Below are 24,347 nucleotides of genomic sequence, written 5' to 3' on the forward strand. Positions count from 1 at the left end.
CACCATAACAGAATGGATGGACGACCTGCGGAAAGGACAAAGCTCAGCAAGTTTTTAGCACATGTCCTAGAATAAAGCGCTACTATGGCTAGTATGCCCTCAGGGGGATGGTAGCCCAAACTGCTTCTCACTGCTAACACTGGACTGATACTAAGTAAATACTCCGTTCGCAGACACCAAGGTACACTGGAATTAGCAAAACAATTTCAGTTTATAAACTGATAGCGTCAATTATCTAGTGTCCTCCTTGTGTGTGTGGAGGGCATAAAGTTCCTGGCAATGAAATGGTAGTATCTTTGTTTTTGCTGCAGTTGCACACAAACAAAATCCCTTGAAGTGATCGGACAGTGATCTACCAGCGGAAAAGACCAACCCGCAAATTAAAAATAATTGCTGGTTTCAGATCTTCCAATGTACTTTGCGCTACTATCTGCAATATATTTTTTTTCTTTTTGTGCTCTTATGATGAGGAAAACTCCACATTACTACAATATCAACAAGAGTACACAGTACTGGGGCAACAGTAGTAGTACTACAATACTACACAGTAGTATTGGGGCAACACATTTGAGCAAAATGATTAGGTTTTTGGTCAAAGCACTGTGATGGGCGGGAAGAAATTGTTGTCATGCCCGGTCGAAACAATACCATCTGAAATCTTATTTATTTATAAATATTTTTTCCAAAAATCACTATAACCCTTTATACATTTGCTTCGTATGAGTTGTATACTAGCTTGCCTCGACAATCTCAAAAATGTGTTCTCTTTGCGGGAGAAGGCTTTCGTGAAAAACGGTGCAACATAACAGTAAAACATCCAGCAAGGTTCCTATACAGATCATTGACGAAATTGTGCAGTGAGAACGTGTCGACTAGCCTGCGATTAAAAGTTGAATTATGATCGTTGTAAGCTTGTGTTGCGTCTAGCACGAGCGAGTAGTGTTAGCAATGACATTGGTGTGAAAACAGTCAGCTCGGTCTTCGATTTGCTCTTGTGGATCTCGACATTGAACGTCGCAGTCGTCACGATGAGAGCACTCCTGTGACATGATTAGCTCAGTGGGCTGGGATGACTGGAGTGGTAGCTCACCTTGAGGGGTATTGGGTAACAATTATTAATATACGTACTTTGCGATGATGACAAATATGCAGAAACACCACTGGTGTTTTCTGACTACTAGTAAACAGGCCCCGAAATTTCAATTCGCCCACCCCAAACATTAGGTAGGCCCACCCCAAAATTTCAAGTTGGCACACCCTCAAATTTAAATTGGCCCACCCTCAAATTTATTGTCGGTCACGCCCGATTTTCTTTTCGCCCAGCCTTTTACTTCAAGTTGGTCCAATCCCAAATTTCAATTTGTCCACCCCTAATTTTCAAGTTGGTCCACGCACGAATTTCCATAAATCGTCCTCCAAATTTCGAGCCGAGGCACCCCAAAATTTAGGTTGGCCCACTCCCATATCACCCCCAAATTCAGATTGGCCGACCCCGAGATTGTCCCCTCCCCCCCATTTGGGTAGCACCAACCTCATATCATCCCCAAATACAGGTTGGCCCACCTCCACAACACCACTAAATTTAGGTTGGCCCACTCCATTACCACCTGCAAAACAGGTTGGCCCACCCCCATATCCGCCCCAAACTAACGCTGCACCTCGATCACCTCAAATTTAGGATGGCCCACTGCAAATCAGCCACCAATTAAGGTTGTTCCACCAATATATCACCCCCTAATTCAGCTTGGCCCAGCCGCACATCCCCCCATGGTTAGGTGAGCCCGTCCCCATGTTACCCCCAAATTTAGGTTTGTCCACGCCGATATCATCCCCAAATCCAGGTTGGCCCATCCCCATATCAGTCCCAAACTTAGCCTGGCCCACCCCTCTCTCTATCACATCAAATTTAGGATGGCCCACCGCAAATCACTCCCCCATTTCGGTTAGCTCATCCCCATGTCACCCCCGATTCAGTTCGCCCAGCCCCATATCACCCACGCGGTTTGGATAGCCCACCCACCTATCCCACCAAACTTAGGCTTACCCACACCTATATTACCTCAAATTTAGGTTGGGCCACCCCCATATCAGCCTAAAATTCAGCTTGACTCATTACTATTTGGCCCCAAATTTAGGTTGGGCCACTCTCATACCACTACCAAATTCAACTTGGCCCATCCCTGTATCACGCCCAAATTTATGCTGATGCCACTTCCAATTTCATGTTGGCCACCCCAACCCTTTTTATAAAGACCTATGTATTCATGTGGGAAATGCGTCAAGTTTTTTGGCGTTACAGACAGGATTTTGCACGATTTTGCTACCAAATTGCTGGGGTACTGGCCAAATAATGCTGCGCAATAAAAGCAACTGCACCGAACGAGCGACGCCATTTGTTGATCCTAAATACTGACGGCTAGCCAAGCTAGCTTCTCTGTAGAGCGACCGGGGAGACACAGCAGGGGACATTTATTCAAATGGTTTTTTTACGGCCACACCTACGGATTCATACCACTTGGTTGTAGGGGACACATTAACAGTAGCTATTCATCCACACACTGCACATCTCCTAGCTGGTGCATTTCTTATTTGGATGAATCTTTAGAAATAATTAACGTTCGGGTAGCGACTCAGCTTAGCAGACCCTTTGTTCTGCACGAATGTTGCATAGGAATGGCACTGGCCACCGGGTGGCATTGTGGCCCGGGTGGACCTGATTCGCTCGGAGTATGTGCCATTAAGGACAGGCAAGAGTCGAAGAAAACGGACCTTGTACAAGAACGCAATAAGAATAGCCATTTCGTTCTCCCAGGTTCCATGCTACAAAGCACGAAAGTTCTTTTTTTGCATAACACAGAACTATGCGCAAGCTTCTAGTTATGATGTCCAATGAATAAAATCTTCATCAATGCAATGACTTAACAAATGAACACGACACTGGTATGTATTAGGAAAGAAAAATAGAAAACACAATATTTCAAGAGAACCACTGGAAAACCAGAACCGAAAGCAAATCATGAGTTTTGTGTTTCTGCCATCTGGTGGAAGACTATAAAACTAAGTCCTATGCGGCTTTAAAAAAAAAAAGAAACTGCGCCGCTGAAAAACCACAGCGATATACGCACACTTTGCAGAAGTAAAGAGAGGAGAGGGAGCTAGCGAGTTAGCCGGCCTTCTGGAGCTCTGGCATAGTTTGATAAATGAATCTGGCGAAGTATGACGCACAAAATAGTATCTGTCATCCGAAATGAATCAGCGTGGTCATACTTGCGCGACACGCCTTGGTGACCTGCAACATGATGAAGTTGCAGCGATGACAGTTTTCATTGGGTGCTTGAGAACAAAAACGAGCACATCAGAGACGTCCGAGGGACGTTTCTAGAGTACAAAAGACCATCGCTCCCCCCCCCCCTCCGCAAAAAAAAAGACGAAAATAAGCTTGCGAATAGGGACTACGGCGCTAGTACTACGGCGCTTGTAGATCTTGTTCAGGATGACGTCAGCGTTTCGTTCGGCGTTTATTTCTGAGAAAATGAGTTGAAGTTGCGTTTATTTGCGTCACGATAGCGGCCGTAATCAGGCAAACATTGACAGCATTTCATTAGAGGGTGCCTGACTACTCTGTTGAGATTACGTACGGCGATGACAATAAAAAACACAGAAAGCTTCGCTTGCATCGATTCGCACATACGTGGAATCCACATAATTTTTTAGACTGTCAATTTACACGCTTAAGAATGGCACTCATGCAACGACATGCAACGACAGCATGCTAACGGACGACGACACAGAGACAGTTTGCTTAATTCTTGTGTCGTGACTTTTGCGTCAAGATGCAAAACCAACATATCCATGTATATATCTTAATGCTTAAGCAGATCTCGATTTGTAGATGTGGCGGTAGCCCATGTGCGGATAGCAAAGTCGCTAGCGAAATAATTGGGGGCGCCTTAACGAAATCGATAGGTCCAAATCAAAAGCCGTCCACGACGGCGTCTCTCGTAGACGCTGTGCGATGTTCATACGTTAAAAATGTGTGCCGACTGATGAAATGCTTCCATGGAGTGCTTTTGACGTTTAACCTAGCTTGTTTACTCTGTAGCATCAAAAAGACAAAAATGAAAAGAAAGAAAAGAAAGAAAAAGAACGCTATCAAAAGCCCAGAATCAATTATCGCTCGCCGCGACTAAACGCTCTTAGAATGACAAGTCATTTCCAGGCGACGAGCTGCTGCGCTTTATCGAGAACACTGATAACGCCGGCCGGACAAGCATTGTGGCGGAGTTCAATTCGCAGGGATAGCCTTTATTTTTGTTTTGTTGACGTCATCACGTGTCACCGCGGGAAGTTTGAAAACGTTAAGGTCAGTACGCCACGTGGTGGTACTCACGCGAACTAAACCCTCGTGTCCAGAAAAGCTGCATGCGCTGACGACGCCAAGAGGCAAAAAACAATCTTTGATTTACGAAATTGTTGCGCCAGCTCGCACAAAAACGGCACATAATTTATTGCGCCTTTTGCAGAACACCATCAAGAGAAACAGAGGAAAAACTGAAAGAAATAACTCGAGAATTTAAGGAAGCAATACGCACTGCTAAAGACAGTTCTTCGAAAACTATTCAGTCACGTTTAAAAGATAAACCAATAAGGATTTGGAGACACGTGAAAAAGAACGGAAAGGATGTAGTAAATATTCCCTCTCTCGTGTCCGGTGATGTCAAAGTTCTTGAAAACACTGACAGAGCATAATGCTTCATCGCCTACTTCTGTTCCGTTTTCACAGCTGCAACAATGCCTTCTGCGAACGAGGCAACGTTTCTCGAAAAGACAACTGACATGAATGATGTTGTAATCAGCATGCGCGGCATCGAATCGTTGCTTCGAGGGCTCGACACTTCTAAAACCTGTGGTACCGATGATTTAGCAAACTTCCTGTTCAAATCATACGCTGAACCGCTTTCTAAGTACTTGAAATTAATTTCTGACAAGTCGCTGCTCGAAGCCTCCCTACCTGACGACTAGAAAAGAGGTATTGTGGTCCCTGTTCATAAGTCTAGCCCTAGAAACGAAGTTTCAAACTATCGTTGAATATCACTAACATCCATCACATGTTAAAGGGCCCCTGAAACGGTTCGGACAGATTTTGTAGACGCGTAGGGTACAGCTTAAGTAGAACATTCGCACCACAATTTAAGTGAAGCGTTACGTTTTAATGGAGCTACAAGCGATTAGAAGTTACCCTCCTCCCCAGCCATGCTTTTCCTCCTCAACTCGTTCGCCGAGCGAGCGGGGCTAAGCTCCGCCTTCACTGGTCCTGCGTCACGATGCGACGTCACATCGTCCACTTCCGGTTGTTTTCGAGCCCGCCCCCGCCCGCGCGAAACCGCTCCGCTAGCCGCTTGGCTGTCGACCCCAAGCGAGAGCTATCGAAGCAGCGTGCGTTGCGAGCATTCTGTCGTAGCGCCGAACGTGTCTGGTATTCCGTTCACCACAGGCAAGCTGGTCATATCGGCAAATGACTGGAGGCATAAACTCAAGCTGATGAAGGAACTTTGGCGTAGACGTACGTGAGCGGCCTGATCGGTCTGCACGGTCCAGACACTTGTTGGCGCAGCGCTTAACCAGCCAAACAATACGCTAATATTGCTCTAACCAAGTGTAAAACATTTTAAACATTTATGAAAACAACGTGTTGATGATTACATTCCTGCGAAAAATACGCACCAGCAGCAAAGAAGAATACGCTTCGTTGCTGCTACTGTGTATGGTTCAGCTCTATGCCACCAGGTGGCTGCACCATGCAGACCATTCACATTTGCCCTTCTGCTCATCTCGGCTCATCCCGTTAAGGCACAGTCAAGCGGCCAGACCCTGTCCCCTTGCGCTTACGTTTGCCCTAATAAGGGACTCGCGAAACGCTAGTGCGTTAGTAATCTACCGGTGTAAAGTGACTGCCACAAACACGCAAATCCTGGCGCCGATCGGATAGCGGCAGTCCGATGCGCAGCAGCCAGTTCGCTCGTACGCTGCCCTGCAGAAGGACACGATGTCGCAGCTTGACCTATTGCCAGTCGCGATGTTTGCAGTCTACAAGGCAACAAAGTCGAATCATAGTGCTCGCGAAAAGACTGAGACCAACTCTGACCGCGGAGCCCTTGTCAAAATGGAGTACGTTGTAATACAAGCAGACGACACTTGCTGTGTGCCGGAAGTGCTTAAGTGTACTGAAAAATTGTTCCTGTGCATTCTCTTTATGCTACTTTCTTTTTATAAAAACAAGTTAACTAACATTCCAACTATTACGAAGATCATTTGTTTACCATAAAGTTGGAAAAATTATCTATCAAGCGCCCTTGTCAGCCAATCGGATAGCTTTCCCCACTGACGTCATATGGTTAATTTTGGTCATATGGGTAGGGGCGGCTTAAAATTCCGCCGAGCAGTGCGCTGCGATCGGCAGCAATGTGCATTTTTAAAACCTTATAATAAATTACACGCTTTGCGCAGAGCACTTGGATATGTCAATTAATGATCAGAAGGACCTACTCTAACGACTCAGTACGTTTGTAGAAAATCGTCAAAATCGTTTCAGGGTCCATTTAAGTAACAGAGCATATTCTATTCACGAGCATGGTAGCCCATTTGAATACTTATTCTGTGATTACGTCGTCCCAACACGGATTTCGTAAGGGGTTTCTTGTATTACACAATCGTTAGAATTCACAAATGATATTGCTTCTGCTATGGATAAACGACTTTCAGTTTAATGCATCTTCCTCGATTTCAGAAAGACTTTCCACACGGTACTCCATTCATTGCTCATAGAAAAAGAAATGCATAAATATAAAATTCACCCGCAGGCTGTCTCATGGGTTAAAAAATATCTTACCCTGCGCCTGCAGTTCGTGGCTGTAAACGGGGTTGGGTCGTACCCACAAGAAGTTACATCCGGTGTAACCTTTGTTTTTTTATTGTACATAAATGATATTGGCGAAGGTCTGACATCGCAGCTAAGGCTGGTGGCAGATGACTGCGTGTTATATAGGGTGTCTAGCACCATGGATGATGCCAGTCAAATTCAGCAAGACCTCAATCTAATTAGTGAATGGTGCACTAAGTGGCACATACAGATAAACCTAACCAAAACAGTCAACATGATATTCACTCGAAAGAAGAACTCTATAAATTTCTCTTACACCTTGAATAACAATTTAATAGCTAAAGTAACACTGTTTAAATACCTAGGTGTTTGGTAGACCCCAGAATTATCACGACAGAAACAGGTTAACTATGTAACCGCTAAGGCAGAGAAAATACTAGGTTTTTTTCGTAAGAACTCCAGAGCACTCAGCACGACTACGCGAGAGCTGCTATACAAAACGTACGTAAGGTCCGTCCTTGAGTACACCTGTGTAGGGTGGGACCCTCCGACAGCACGTGAGATTGATAAACTTGAGAGGGCAGAGAATCTAGGTGTGCGTTACGTGTCAGGACGATACAAAGTTAATTTCAGCGTGACGAGTGCTAAGTACGAGTTGAAATGGGATACCTTGGAGGTACGGCGCAGAAGGCTGCGAATGAAGCTTTTTCATTCCATGTACTAGAGCCCAATTTGTATAGAAAGGGACGAGTATATAATGCTGCCTGATTACCAATCACAACGCGTGGACCATGCGATAAAGGTACGAGAAGTTCTTATGCAGTTCTTATGCAGTTCTTATGCAATTCTTATGCAGTTCTAGACAGAACTGCATAAGAATTCATTTTTTCCTAAAGCTATACAAGATTGGAATAGGTTATCTGCCGGTATGGTCAACGTCGTGTCAAATGATGTGTTTTTTGTCCTGTTGAAGTGACTCAACTGCCTAGTTTCTTTTATATTTTGGTGTAATTGCTCATGTGTAACTTACCGTGTTTTGAAGCTTTGTAACTTTTGTTGAACTTTTGTTGTTCTTTTTTTCCCTCATAGGTCGTGTAAAAAGCCTTTGTGAACGTTTCGAACTGTTTTGTAAGACCTTCTCCCCCACTGTAGTGCCTTATGGTGTCTGTGGGTACTGAATAAATAAATAAATAAACACTCTTCAGTTAGATCTAGTGACCGTGGCTTAATCCAGTTGGCGTGCCCTCATAGCCTGAGTTCATTCTCTTCGTACATGCAGAATGTTGTGATATCCTTACTAGCACTTTGCAGTGACATAAAGCCTAATCCGAGAGCCCGTACTGAGGAGTCGCATTAGTAGCTTCTCGATGTCCAAAATACCATGCAGAAAAGGTTGGATGCTATCGAATCAAAGCTAAAAAAGGTTGAAGCATCCGCACGAAACATTAAGGAACTTGGAACTAAAGTTCTGAATTAGAGAAGACTGTTCCCAGCTCAGAAAGAAAACTGATTGATCTTGAAGGTATAAGTCGGCATAATTATTTGCTGGTGTTTGGCCTTCCAGAAATTGTTGATGAATCCCCGGCATCACTTTCCGAAAGTGTTGTTCATGACTTAATTGAAATCACGCTAGGTGTACATGTAACTTCAGCAGAAAGTACTCGCAGTTTCAGAAGAAAACACAAAAACAAACCACGTCCAGTAGTCTTGAAACTAATTGACCATCGTGAGAAAGTAAATATACTAAAAAACTGTTATAAACGAAAAGGGTGAAATCTTTCCATATCGGAGGACTTCGCAGCTGTTACTGGATCAATTAGAGAAAAACTGTGGGAGAGTACTGCTAAGGAAAGAAGAGAGGGTAAGAGGATAAAACTTTTTTATGACAAAGTAAAAATTGACAGCGACGGGTTTCAGTGGGATAGCAGTCAAAATTACATGGTTCCACTTACTGAGCACACTTGCAGGAAGCGGGCAAGTTGAAATCGCAACGGTCCCAAAAAGACACTTCGGTGCCTTAATATTAATGCTCGTAGCGTCGTGCATAAACTAGCCGAACGGGAAAGCGTTGTTATAGCCCATAAACCACATATTTTAGCGATAACGGAAACTTGGCTGCATCAAGATACAGACGATTCTGAAATTACACTCCAAGGTACAGCATCTTTCGTCATGATAGAGATAGCAGGAGAGGCGGCGTTGCAATACTAATCAGCGAATCATGTGTGTCCAGGTTACCTGATTTACCAGACATAGAAACTGTTAGTCAAAGTAATTCTCGATGACTTTCATCTACTTGTCGCGGAATTTCACCGCCCTCCGAATTGTGACAACGTATTTGTAGAAAAGGTCAATTAATTTTTGTGTTCGCAGAATTCCCGTTCTTGTAATTTATTACTCACAGGTGAGAAACTTTCCATCAGTAAATTGGTTCAGTTATTATCCTGAGGATCTCGCTAGCACTTCTCAACTGTTTCTTGGTATGCTTCTCTTACACAATCTAACACAACTCGTTAAGAACCTACCCGTGTTCATAATACTCAATCTATTTTGGATCTTTTCTTCGTTAATCACAGGTTGCTTTGTCGAAATGTTTCTGTGCAGGTGTTTGAAGGTATATCAGATCATAACATAGTAAGTTTAATAATGGGAGTATGTTTGCATTCAAAACTCGAGAAAAAAGAAACAATAATTCCGATGTTCGTGCACGCTAATGATATTGAGATACTAGATGCACCAGATAGTTCATTTTCTAGTTTCGCAACTCTGTGTGACATTGACAATATCACCATTGATCAGTTATGGTGTTTTTTTTTTAAACTTGGTATTGAGAAGCATAAATGACTTTGTTCCGAAAAAACAGAGGATAGTGCGGAAGTTGAAGCCATGGATGACAGAACATATCGCTCGTATTGAGCGCAAGCTTAAGAGAGCGCGCAAAAATCAGAAGCAGCACTCTTAGCGTACCAATGGAGATAAGATTTCCTGGTTGCGCGTTATCGTGAAAAACCGCATAAAAGGAGCAAAAGACCACTTACAGAATATGCACAGGAAAAAATTTTGATGTCATCACCAGGTAAATTTGGCGTTATCTAACATTAAAGAAAAAATCAGTGCCTCGTCTTTGCATAAACGATTCACTCACACATGACAACTTCGAAGTCGTGCAAGAGCTAAACGAGTATTTCAGCTCGGTGTTTGCTCAAGATGCAGTACCACCCCTGGTTTTGCCTGTTTCGAAGAAGTGTCGCCCATTGACGATGCACATGTTAATGAAGAAGGCGTACTAGCACTTTTGTTGAACCTTGGTGTAAATAAGTCACCGGTAATTGATAAAATGCAAAATAATTTTTAGTACGGTACGCATTATGGTGTTCGCAATGTCTGTGTTTAATATTTACTAAGTCACTGTTTCACGCTGAGCTCCCAAGCAATGGGAAATATTCAAACAATCACACCAATGCCTCAAACATGTAACTGTTCAGCTCCATCGTCTTACAGGCCGATATCAATTCTGGGCAGTTCCGTAAAAATGCGAGAGCATATCGTATTAAAGCGTTCATCAAAGTTCGCGGAAAACATAGCGTAATTAACAACCTGAAACATGGCTTCCGTAGTGGTGCATCTATTGTAACGCAACTCCTTCTAACGGTTCATGATCTGGCGGCAGCACTAGAAAGAAATAATCAAGTTGATATTATTTTTCTCGTGTTCGGAATAGCGTTCGGCCGCGTATTTCACACAAAACTATTCATTCTAAATACTAAATACTAAACGACAGGTCCATGGTAGCATGGAATGAGTGATACCATTCATGCAGATGCCAGAGTGTAAATATCCAATGCACTAGCTCTGATTCCACTGCAATGAAGTCCAGTGTACCTCAGGTGTCTGTTCTGGGCCCTCGTTTGTTTTTGCTTTGCATAAATGACATTGCCGAGAACAACCCTGTTAAAATCCGGTTTTTGGCAGCTGACTGTGTACTAGATCAATCAATTTCTTGCGGACAGGATCAGGCCTCATTGAATGATATGTTGACCAAAATAAAAGGGTCGTGCTGCCCGTGGCAAAGGTCTTAGAATAATCGAAAATCTGGCAATGACGTTATCCCCCAAAAAACACCCCTACAATTCACATACAACCTAGCCGGTCAACCCTTGAGTGTTGCACACAGCTATAAGTACTTAGGAGTAATTATCACGTCTGACCTGCGATGGAACGAACATGTAGCTTATGTAGAACAAGCGGCATTGAAACAACTGTGCTTTCTTACACTATCATTGGGAAATTAAACGCCTAGCTGAGATAAGACTTATAGCATACAAAGCATTTAGGCGACATTTTTATGGGACCCTTCGACGGACACTAACATCACGCAATTCAAAAGTGTACAAAGGAACTAAGGTTTATTTCAATCCACACAGTTGGCAGTTGGCAGTTGGCGCTTTTGCAAACTGCCCGGTTAGAACACAAAACGTGGCTGCATAACGGGAGGTTAAAACTTATCTATCTGTTATACAATGACATGATAATTAATCAATTATTCAATTAATAATTAATTGTTACATAATTACGTTGTAAACTTCATGCTCCTATTTTTTTCAGACCTTCACATTTTCGAATATCTTTTAGCGAAATTCAAGTGCTAAAATAATATTCCGCTCACAGAAGTCACTAGAACTTAACTTTATCGCTCAAATGCAACAAATTTCATGAAAATCGCTCCGGGGGTTATCTCAGAAAAACGTTTTTGCGTTTTACATGTATTTGAATGGGCCGCGTCGGAGTTGGGCCCGAGTTAAAGTTTCCTCTTAAGAGTGAAACGCGATAGCATTCAAAGATCCCTCACTGCTTCTCCCGCTTCCCGGCAACTGGAGGGTACGTAACCATAATGTTTACTGGGAAGCGCTGGCCGCGAGCGCTATGCACGAAGGCGGGCTTTCTGGTAGAAACACGGCCTCTGGAGTGGGCCGCAATGGATGGATGGATGGATGGGTGTTATGAGCGTCCCCTTTGGAACGGGGCGGTTGGTTGCGCCACCAAACTCTTGTTATTATACTGCCTAATGTCCTACGCAAGTTGAAAAAGAAAAAAAATGAAAAATGGCTGTGGCTTAGGTAAGGTTAAGCCCAGGATGCGAAGCATACTAGCCTTTATTTTAGTTGTTGAACCACTGTTTAGCCTGGTGAACTGCTGTTGCTTGGCTATATTTGGTTCGGCTAGACGAAGAAACAACTCATGCATTACTGCTTCGCCTTCAAGAGTGGAACGCGACAGCGTTCCCGTCGACCCGCCAAGGGGTGTAAGACAATGGGCTACAGGGCAGCGACTACGCGCCCCGCATTGGACGCGGTGAGCGTCGAGCAAAGCAGCGTTCGGCGCGGCAACGAAATGTGCGCGTGAGCAAGAGACGCACGCCTTAGAAACAGCTCGTTTCTAAGGCAACACCGCATTCACTAGAGGTGCTTTTGTACCGCTTTGAAGCATCGAACTCGTGGCTCAGTGGTAGCGTCTCCGTCCCACACTCCGGAGACCCTGGTTCGATTCCCACCCAGCCCGTCTTGCAAGAGTTGAGCCAAAGCCACTTCTCCTCTGTCGTGACGTCACGGTGTCACGTGGTTTCAAGGCGACACCGCCGCGCCTGAGGAACTGGGTTGAGCTCTCGTAATATGCTTCGCATAAAAAGAACTATGAACTCTTACAACCACATTTTGTGACCCGCGATGTGGAGGAGGCGAGCGCCATCTGGAAGTGTTTCTAGGAAACAGGCGCGCCACTGTGTGGCATTCGAGAAATTCGCGCGCCAGCGCGCGCAAATAGCGTAACACCGTGGCCGATCTGTGAATTGTAGAAACGCTGGAAAAGGGGTTTCTTTGAGTTTTCGCGAAACATAATTATGCTTTCTCGTATAGTCAAATGACAATCCGAGAACTATTATGTCTGTAGGTTGCGTTTATGTCGTAGTTTACGATTTTTCCAGGTATTTTATCTTGAGAAATTCAGTAAATTCCTTGTGCCACATGGATGGCTTTGGTATGGGTGGTTAGAAAATATTTTTGCCGATACTACGTCAGGCAGGGACGCCGACGCAGTACGCCGACGCGAGACTCCGGATGCCGATGCTGTCGCCGGAGAACGCTGTCGCGTTAATATGGATGGATAGAGATGGCCGGCGAAAGTGCAGAAATATCCGTACCTCAAAAGCGTGGATAATGTTATGAAAGCAGAGGTCAAGAAAGTTGGCAACCAAGTAGAGGGTAATTGATAGTGGAAGTAGACAACCCGGATTCATAAAAAGATTAAAGTGAGAGAAACAGAGAACGATAAATTGCATTCAAGCGATGGAAAGAAATACAATGAGGATTTACAAGCATGGCAAGAAAGAAATCGGAAAGGAAATCTCTATGATATCGCCTTGCTATACGAGGGATGAGCTGGCTGCCAGAGAAAAAAAGCGCGCCGAAGTAAATGTGCGCCGCAGGATGAAACATGCATGTGTGTGCTGCAAAAAAAAAAAAGCCCGGAAGCAGCTCGGCACATCGTAATGGAATGACAAGGTATTCACCGAATAACACCTGTAGGGAGCGTCCACGTTCCAGTTGCGTTCAGATTCAAAGAAACCGGAAGGATTAACTGGTTAGTAGTCGAGATAAGTACGAGGTGATGAGAGTATTAGTGGACGAAAAGCAGAGAAGAGATTGATATAACTTGAACCAAATCAAGTCTAGGTAATGGCACAGTATAGTGATAGAGGCTTAAAATATGAAAATTAAGATTGAGATGAGAAAAGCAAAAGGCTGGTGAGTGATAGATGTAGTAAAACTTAATTAAATCAAGTAAAAGAAGGGGAATATTTGACCCCACGCGGTTTCAAAGGGGTATGCCAATAAACATCGTCAACATCACCACGCTCACGGGAATTTCAATACGAAAATTTAAAAAATAGAAGTCCTTGTTTATATAAGGAGAGCACGCTTGTTACCGTCATTGAGATACGTGATCTTCTAATGCCAACGAGAATTCAAAGACATGTTCCGAGCGGTAGGCAGTCCCTTTATCAGACCTGCACAACCTGCTTTAAGGTAAATTGGGTCTTATTGTACTGTGCTTTAGTAGTGTGGGGTGATCACGACCAGATGTGATTATGTGTGTCTGCTCTCTCTTTCCCTCTACTTTCTTGTTCACCTCCCACATTTCCGTTTTCTCTATGTAGTGCAGGAAACCATATTATCCATCGTGGTTAACTTCACTGAATGCCTGTCTCATTTGGTTCTCTTTCTATGGGGAATCGACTGAAACGATGCTTCTGTGTATGACGAACGTTATAGACAACCTGCGTCTATAAGGCATGTAGACAAAAAGATTTATATATAGAATATGCCGATCTGAAAGTGCCGTGTGGTCTTACCTTGAATCGGATAATTTTTATCACCTCTTGATACACTGCGCTAGATATACATTCTCAACATACAAAAAAAAGGGCTAATCGATAACTCGCAGAGAGCAAACTTTGCAAGTTTCTTTAATAGCATCGTCTGTGAGATACATTACCATCTCTCTCTGTTGTATCTACTTTCCTTTACGCGAAACGTTTTGCAATGCAGGTATTAAATGTAAAAAAAAAGGAGACAAAGACTGAAAAAGCCAGACACATAGTTTGCTGTCTTTGCCTGCCTTAATCTTTCATAAGTATGTCCTTGCTTTGGGCTAAACTGTCATGTATGGGCCGGATAGCGAAGTAGTTGCTGGCAAGCTTGTCTTTTGAGCGAGCGCCAAATCGTGTTAGGTAGGCGTAAGGGAAAAGGAAATTGAAATCTCTTTCTGAGAGGATTATGCACGTGGAGTCAGCATTTTACACTTTGCTGCTTCTTATCACAGCATGTACAGGCACATCACTTCACTTTAGCAAAGCGCGTGCTCAGTGGCACTGCTGCTTCTCGTCGCCTCCTGCGCTTCATTATTGTTTTCGTTTACTCTAGTTTTGCGCAACCACACATATTCAAACACAAGTGGTGGCTTTCGCAATATTTCAATTCCCAGAAATGTTTAGTCTGTAAGCAAAGCGGAATGGCACGTCATGCTCTTTCCTCAATCGTCTGGCTTTCACAAAGTTGCTACTTCTTCTGAGCGTAAGTGGGAACATAGAAAAATTCGCGCTTATCAATACCAGCGCAGATGTTCCGAGCGAGTCAATTCGAAAGAAGAGGTTCGTCGATGCCTGCATGCGCCTGGTTTTAATGCAGCACCTAAAGAAGTTATAAGCTACCTTTCGTTGGGGTACACAAAGCTTATCGAAGTTTTTTTTCTTTCTTTTTATGTGAGAGCCCGTCCTTGACAAGAAGAATTCGCTGCTAGCGCCACTACGATCGCGTTTCCTTCTGAAGAGAGGGATGTACTCACTGGGTAACAGAAAAGCTTCGGAACATTTAATGTGATTTGCAAGAAAAATAACTACGAAAATAACCAAGAAAATAAGTAAAGAATGAAATTGGTACTACGTTGAGAAGTCTTTGTTGGGAAACATCCCCGAACTCGCAAGTAGCACGCATAATCCGATATAGTGATCAGCGTGTATGTGCCTGATTTGCTTCCACTAAAAAATTATGCGGATCCCATGCACTGTGGCAATCCATGTAAGCGAAGCGTTCGGTGCTGTTTGCTGTGATTGACGATAATTAGTAGTGACGTTGACGGCAAATGCTTAATTTCTTCAATGTTTCGTCCAACACGGGAATGGTGAGTTGACGGTTAACGTTACCTTGCGGGCACCACTGCTGTTTGTCTGCGTAGTAGACTGAACACACAGGGAGAGCTGTTTGCTTGAGGCGTTGTTCTGCACCATATTTCATGACCTCTGAGAGGGTTGAGCATAGTCATTTCCTCACATGGCACGTCTCATTGTGGCAGAAGTATTAAACTTGAATTGAATTATGGGGCTGTACGTGCCAAAACCACAATCGGATTATGAGGCACGCCGTAGTGGGCGGACTCCGGAATAATTTTACACCGTGATGCTCTTTAACGTGTCCCAAAATGTAAGCGCACGTGTGTTTTCTATTTCGCCCCGTCGAAAGGCGGCTGCCGCGGTCGGGATCAAATCCGCGGCCTCTAGCAATGCCATTGCCGCAAAGCTGACGCGGTGGGCACAGAAGCGTTGATTTGACGGTCGACCGCTTCCGTAGTGTCGCCTGGACCCTGCGGTGCGCTTTCATTAATGCCGGCTCTGCTTCTGCACGCCCTGCGTAGCATCTCGGCTTGACATAGCTGCATGGTGTTTATTTTTGAGAAATAGCTCCAGCGTACTGTGCCGTACCTTGAACTTAAGCTTATGCACTTTCACCGCAAACCCCATTGTATAGTAGTAGGGTTTGCTTGCCCTCTCACGTCACCCCTCCCCCACCCCCCTTGTATGGGAACTGCCTCTTCTCCTCCCTCCTCCCTACAGTTGTATCTACGTCCCCTCTGGACTCGCACCTTATTAGATAGGGAAGCGCTTCAATTTTTGCAGTGCTTCTGAGGGGAGTCACGAATAATTACAGCTGTCAAGAGGCTAATGGGGTGACGGCCAGGGAGCTCCAGAGGGCATTGTGTGCAGTCGACGCGGTGGGGTGAAAACAAGTTTCTAGCTTCGCACTTCCTCTCTGACTTGCTCCTGTCATGTATGCACACTCTGTGACCACTCTGGCAAGACAGCAGCAACCACAGCAGCAGCCACAGCAGCAGCGGCAGCAGTGGGAAAGTCGAAGGAAGCGGCAAAAAAACTTCCCTTTGAAAAGCGCGAAGACATAGTCACAAAACAAATGAACAGTTATTCGACGTTTCACAACCCAAACGGGGGTTCCTTGTTCACAATGCAGTAGAAATATGGTAACTTTCAGTTGAAAGGTGCAGTACGCGACGTTACAATTACAAATAAACTTGCCGCAAGGGGCCATCCATCCGGTTCCTGGTATCAGCAGTTGACTGTATCCGTAAATACTTCGACAATAACCTTGTCCTTCTCCCAGTGTGTTGTTCGTTCTCCCATAAATTGGTACCAGCAAACTTGCACCTAAGATTCAAGAACCAGGTCATGTAAAATGCAGCGTCTTAAGAATTGCGTACTGGCCCGTAAACGGAACTGATCATATTTAACCTATTCGCAAAATTCTACGGAGGACAATTGTGATAGTAAACAGAATTAAAAATTACGCTCCAGCAGCCATTACAAATCAGCTGCATTGCGGTCTGATTTACTTTCACTTACCTATTGTTTCGTTTTGTGGGGAACAATTTGTAAAAGAAATCTTGCATTATTGCTAAGGCTAAACAATAGCTGTACTATGCCAAATCAGTTCTGCGGAATGTAGGAAAGTGGAGGAAGTTTCATTAAAGGAAAGAATTATCATCTATCCTAATGTAGCATGAAGCAACAAAGGAAACACATACGGGTTTCTAAGAAAAGAAGCATGAAGGCTGAGGAAAAGCATGTCTTGGTCCGGGAGGGATTCCTCCCCAGGACGAAATTTCCCTCAAGTGCAAAGCTTTCCATCTGAGAAACCCGAGTAGGGTTCCTTTGTAAATTCGTGGGACGTTCGGGTGGACAATTTTCCCTTTGATAGCTGCGCTACTTGTAATCTGCGTTTCCTTGGTCCCACTTCAACTTATTAGTAAAACTAAACATACTTTACTTATAATTCCTGCCACAATATAGGCTCACTGTTGAAGCTTTTCAGTGCATACTTGTCAACCATGAGCATTTTGACGGCACTTACTCTCTAGAAGACATTGCGTGTATAGCTTCAGGAAAAATTACATTATAACCCCATATTCTAAGAAATACGCCATTGTTTTTACTGAAATTTTCCCGTCAGCATCGGCTGCCAAATATTTCGCATAACATGCAAAGATGTCCGCTATTTCATTCCACAGTATTGCAATAATGCGCCCTCATATTAACAGCAATATTCCGCAAAAAATTCAGACGTCTGTAATTTCATTTAACAGCCCCGCAAGAACCCGCTGTCGTATTTACAGGCATTTGCCGTAAAAAAACACTGGCTCTTGCATGGCAACACAAGGCATGGCCACACAATGACCTTCTGTCATATTTAGAACAATTTTCGCAGTTTTTATGTATATTTTCGAACTGAAACTTTCCGATGAAAAATTACCATGTCAACGCGGCCCTGCGCAAGCGGATGTCCAGCGAAGAAGTTGAAAACCACGACTACAACTGCTGAGGAAGGGGAGAAGGGGATGCAATGCTTTATTGCTTTAGAATAATGGTAGTGTCGGTAATTTAGAGTGATGGTAATAATTGAAGTACTGGTAATTTTGACAGCACGACCCCGCTGGTCACATTGCCGTTTTTCCCCCTTTGCCACTCCTCGTATTCACAATGCTCCTCGGGAGTCTTAGCTATGCGTTGCCTATCCATAGTTGTGCTGCAAAAGCCGAGCAACAGCAAGGAAATCAGCTTCTAGGCTGGTTATTTTATATGCGAAAGGCTTGTGACGTCACTCCCCTCGTCGCCAGCTACTGTCGCCGCGGCAGCTTGCGCAACAGTAATTTTTACCGGGAAACGTATGCGGCGAGCGCTACGTGCTTCGCAATGTTATCTGGAGCGCCTTATCAATCAATTATGGGATTTGAATGCTTGTTTTGGGCTTGTTGTTTATTGAAACGAATGCTGTTCTGTATGTTGCATGCGTGATTCCAATGAATGTATGCACAAGTGCTTTAAGCCTGCTTCACCTTCACCGCCGGTTGGTCTGGTACTGCGCAACATCCGGGATCGGCCCACATTTTTGCCCGTGGACATGGACACGAAAAATGTCGAGCAAAGCAGGTTCAAACCTACTGCATTTGTATATTTTCTTATTATGGTAGTGTCCCAGGTACTGGAAAATGAAGTATTTCATTACCCTTCCTGCTTTACCAGGTACTAGTTGCTTAACAGCTTCCTAGTTTCCCAGCTTCCTTCATTTTATCTGAAGCAGCAAAAATTGAAAGCGCCCTGAAAAAGCTGGCTTGCAATAAAACCAAAGCAACAGCTGATGCCAACAGGAAAGTAAATTAGCCCTTATTTGAATTATATTAGAACCCACGGTAGCTCAAGTAAGAAGATTGGAAGCAGTTTAAACTAATAAAAGAGGCAAATCGATACGAGAAATAACGAACAAGGGTAACTGTGGAGTGTTATGCCACAGAGCACAAATACTAATGCCTCTGACTGGCAAACTATCTTCGAGTGTACATTTATAACAATTTTTAAGGCGTCTACCAATACACTCTACTATCTACATATAAAGAAAAGAGAACAACAACCTTGTTATGTACGCCCTACGTACCAACTGCAATGTTAGCATGTAAAATGCCTTATTCTGGAATATTGACGAGCGACTTTTGTATTAGCAGAAATGCTGCTGACGGTCTAGTAGGCTAAATAAGTAAGATGGTAGTAAGGAACTGGTTTACTTCAACAAAAGTTTGCTGGCAGCATTGAAGAAAAAAAAAGCACTTGAGGCTATAGTTTCAATATGGGGCAGAAAAAGAAACGGAGTATAAGTTCCTGAACATGAATATTTTTGCTCAGTGCGCTCTCATTGCGTAACAATCCATTTTAATTCTGCTACTCGAAGAAATATGTTTGAGGTGTAGAAAAAAATATACCAAAAAGTAACAATTGCCTAACTATGATGCGATGCTAAAGGTTTAGTCCTTCTTGTGGGCCGTTGATTTATCCGTTGATATTGTGCAACTAGCTGGGTTGAACCGAAGAAATGCTCTGTAACGAGTTAAACCAAATAGAAAAGGAACTTTAGGCCGAAGTTCTGAATATTCGGAAATAGGCGGCAGTATGGCAAAATTTCAGCTCGTGCATAGCGAGCCCGACTACAGAATACATTGCGCGTGATCTGGATCACGCTTCCTGGGTAAAACACGGATAGCTGACTTGTAGCTGATGCTGTGAAGAACGCACTACCTTTTTTGTTGATAAATATTGCTTGACTGAGTGCTCGGTTACACTACAGTGCGGGACCTACTTTACGTCCCATTCATACAATCAAGTTAGGATTTGTGATAAAACGAACAAATTACCCATGCCCTAGCTTCAGGTGCAAAAATGTTTTAATCGAACATGCAGCAAACACAATTGTATACATGCTGGTCGAAACAACTGTATTCGTGAACTTCGTTACAGTTAATGCGAAAAATGGCACGTCAGTGCAGCGTACACCATAATTTCAGAAGAGCAGGAAGCAGAAGTGCAAGGTATTGAAAGGGAGAATAACAGCTTTCGTTATCGAAGCGCGATCATACCCACAAATGTGTCTGCCTGAAGTTGGCAAGATCTCATGATGTTCCCACACGTGACATTAACGACAGATATAATAAAATTAGGGATTTTTGCTCCGACCTACGCACAAAGGTACATAAAGCGAAGAAATGGGAGCGAGCGCAGATGCAGGGGCAGTTTACCGCAACTAAAAAGAGTGAAAGAAAAAGACGTAGTAAGCAAAAAAAAAATGGCTGGTGTTCAACGTGGTTTTTGCTTAGTTATACGAGCGAAAGCTCTGGTACGCATTGTTAGACATGGTTCTCCAGTGCTTCTTCCTGGTGAGCTGTATCGGCAGGGTGCTCAGACTCAGCGTGGCGTCTGCGACAAAGAGTTGACGCGCTTGCACCGGCGCGTGCTTCATCCATGTTGAGACTGAGCGACCAAGCGCCGCCGAAGCAGCTGTTAAGGTGCGCTTATAGTCCGACGTTGTCGGCGCGCGGGGAAGGGTCGCTCGACTCCGGGCGCGTCGGCACGCGTTGACAGCGTCCGGTTACGTTGGCTGCGCCACGGCGGGCGCCACGTGTGCGCCCGCTCACGCTGAGCCGGAACATATTTAGCCCTTTAAACCCTCGTCTTGTCACTGGGTACACAGCGGCGAGGCTCGAGCGAGCGCAGCTGCGAGTCCTCTTCGCAGCGGATCACATAACGTGAAGTCAGGCCTTCACACATGCGGCCTATGGTTGAAGGTCAAACGCGCGCCGAGATTGACATTGAGAGTCGTACCTCCATTAAAAAAAACATGCGCTACACTACGCGAACAGTCAAATAACACTGCATGGCAATCTTATAACGCCTCCCTCACTGTTAACCAAGTCCTCGAAGCACGCAACAAGAACACACAGTTCGCCGAGCAGGCGTGCTGTTGTAGAAAAGTAAAGTAGTGCTTTTAACTTTAGTCAAGGTTTTCAGTAAGCGCCATTCTAGGCGTAGAAGACACAATCTTAGGCCTTTAGCCAAGTGGTGAAGCAATAGCAATCTTTTGCCGCCACCTCATGCACCCTCGGCTCCCTCGGTTGCTTACATTTTCACCCAAGAGCACGCACTGCAGAACGCTCTCAACTGCAGTATCTGCTACAGCCGATGTGGTCGGTAAATCCCACAGTTTTGTTTCAGTTATTGCGCTATACTCCCTTTTGTTCCGTCGATTCTTTTCACCGCTTCAGACAGTGCGCGTGCGCGTGGCTTGATGAACGAAATTTCGCCGTTTTCTGAGGCACAGTGCCGTAATGATACACGAAAGAGTACGAGAAAAAACGGGCACTCCTTACAGTACATGGGCATATAAAAATAAGGGTATTTAAAATTTTATCTTAATTTATCGAAGACTCCCTAACACACCACACGCTCCGCGGTAGCCCAGTGGCTACGATTGCGCTGCTGAGCTCGAGGTTGCCAGTTCGATGCCGGCCGCGGCGGCCCCATTTTGATGAAGGCGGAAGGCAAAAAGAAAGAAACGCTCAACAACCTGTCGACGCTTAAGAAGACAAGGTTGACGCACATAGTCGTTGAAATAAATGTAAGAATAAATGTTTATTATACCTCTCTACTCTGTCACTTTTTTTTGCTCATATTCACTAATTTCATACGTTATTCGTGTCATACTCCACCCGCAATTGCGTCAACCTTGTATTCCTCAACGTCAGCAATTGGTTGACTTTTTTTTTCTGCAAGCGGTTACAAGACAGCCAAATCCCAGACACACTGAACCCATCCGCAACGAAGACCGTGTCTTCACACGCACACAAGCTCGACGCGCGCGGCCGGACATGCGGGAACACCCGGGGCTGCGTTTTTAGAATTGCTAGTAGGTACGGCGGGGCGTGGCACTTTTGATGGAGCTTGATGTTTCTGCGCACGCGCGAGTAAGAGCGGGTGCGAGAGAGATAATCTGGGGGCTTTTACTCCTTGAATATATGACTCAGCCTAGGCACTACGGAGGAGGTTTCTTAGAGCACGTTGTATTGGTTTGTCCCCTAGACATTCCAGCATTGCGGAGTGCGGTCGAGTTGGTTTATACGCTCCGCCGCAGGCTGCCCGCGCGGTGAGGCAGTGGGTGCGGACGCCGCTTGGTGATCGCTGTATCTGGAGAGACAGTGTTCTGGCTGGTGTTGTATAAGTCGCGGGTCGCTTTTTTCGTCGCGGTAATAGATCGGATTTTTTACAAGCACTGATCCAGGAGGGCACATGCAACCGGCAAACGGAGGCCTCAGGAGAGCCCCTGAGATTATATTGAAGCAGGCGCCGCAGGATCTCCGGGGCACCCAAGCGGTGGCGGGAGGATCAAAGCTGGAAGCAGGGCGGCCCATGAGTGGGGGCCGCAGAGGCCGAAGCGTGCCAGGGGGTGTGCGCATAAAAAATCGACTGTCCGCGATAGCGGACAGCCGATCTTATACTCTCCTGGCACGCGCAAGCCTCTGCGAGCCCCGACCCACGGACCAGTCCGGCTTCTAGCTTTGATGTCCCCGTTGCCGCTTTGGTGTCATGGATGCGCCGCCAATAATGCGAAATAATGCCACGTTGTTTTCATTAGTAAAAACATGATCGAATAAATATAATTGCCTCGAGCCGCCAACTTGCGGAGGTAAGTTCAGCACTACCGCGCCCCGCGACTTCTGCCGGCACGCCTAGGGACAAGCGCATACAACGCGCGCCAAGAAACTCCTCCGTAGTACCTAGGCAGAGTCGTATCTTCAAGGAGCAAAACTCTCCACATCTCCTCTTTCGCACCCGCTCTTACACGCGCATGCGCGCAAACGTCCATCGTCTCCACAAGTGCCACACCCCGCTGTACCTACAAGCAGTTGGAAATACGCATCTGGGGCGCCGCGAGCGTGCACTTATGCCACCACATTCTCGACAGACGGTGCCAGTAGTAATACATTTATTTCCATACCTTTCATTTTTTAAATTCTTTTCACTTACTTTCATTAGCTTTTTTACCCTCATGTACGCCGACTTTGTCTTCTTTCGCGTCGATTTCGGCTGACATGATACTTTTTTCTTTTTTTTTTTATCAAGGGGCTAGTCGTGCCAATCTCGGAGATAGTGCAGTTAAAAGTGAAATGTGGTTTTCGACTATCAACATGCTGCTTCAATTACACCTCCATTTCCAAAAGATATCACGAAACACGTACTCCCCACTTAACTCACAATCGCTGACACACACAAAAGGCCTGATAGGCCTGTTTCGGCAATATTCCAACTGGCTCAGTCTCACATGTTCGAAAGATTTCCAGAATATCTTAAGTATTCACAGACGCATCTGTACAGAGTGGCGGTCAAGGTGCCTCTGCAGCTTTTCAAGTACGACGCATCTTTTACATATCCCATCCAGCCTAGTCAACAACTGCGGAGTTAGCCGGGATTAATGTTGCGCTGAAATACATGCAAGAGGCGTTAAGAGGAAGCTTTAGCTTGGGCCCAACTCCAACGCGGCCTATTCAAACACATGTAAAACGCAAAAACGTTTTTTCTGGGATAACCCCTGGACCAATATTAATGAAATTCTTTTTATTTGAGAGACAAAGTTAAATTCTAGTGACTGCTGGAAGCGGAATTCCGATTTAGATCCAGAATTTTGTTAAAGAGATACTCAGAAATTCGAAAGCTTAAAAAAAAATAGAAGCACGAAGTTTACAAGATCACAGCTCTGCATCAAGAATAGATACCGAGGTTATGTAAACGGCATCAACTAGATCATTGAAAGCGGACAAATTCTAATATCATATTATGTCTTACGTGAATTTATTACGTTGTTTAATAGGGTTCTGCAAAAGCTGTATTTTCATATCATTAAATATGTTGAAATTCATTCGTCACATGTCAATTTGGTCCACTTTAGATGTACTATTAGATACAATTCACAGAATTGCATTGTCATTTTTCGTTGCTGAGTTACAGACTTGTAAACTTGATAGTTCCGTTTCTTGAAACTTTTCGATTTTTGAGAACATTTAATTAATAATTGATGACCTAAATCAAAAATGCGAAAGGAACTGTCACTAGATTTTAAGTTTCTCTTTCAAATGCAAAAAACCTTGTAAAATTTGGTGCAGTGGTTGCCGTGAAAAACGAATTCTCCTTTTACATTTATTTAGATAGGAAGATTTGAGCTAAAGCTTGCTCTTAAGGTCATCGAAGATG

Source organism: Dermacentor albipictus, unplaced genomic scaffold (assembly GCF_038994185.2).
Source record: "Dermacentor albipictus isolate Rhodes 1998 colony unplaced genomic scaffold, USDA_Dalb.pri_finalv2 scaffold_24, whole genome shotgun sequence".
NCBI classification, from domain to species: domain Eukaryota; kingdom Metazoa; phylum Arthropoda; class Arachnida; order Ixodida; family Ixodidae; genus Dermacentor; species Dermacentor albipictus.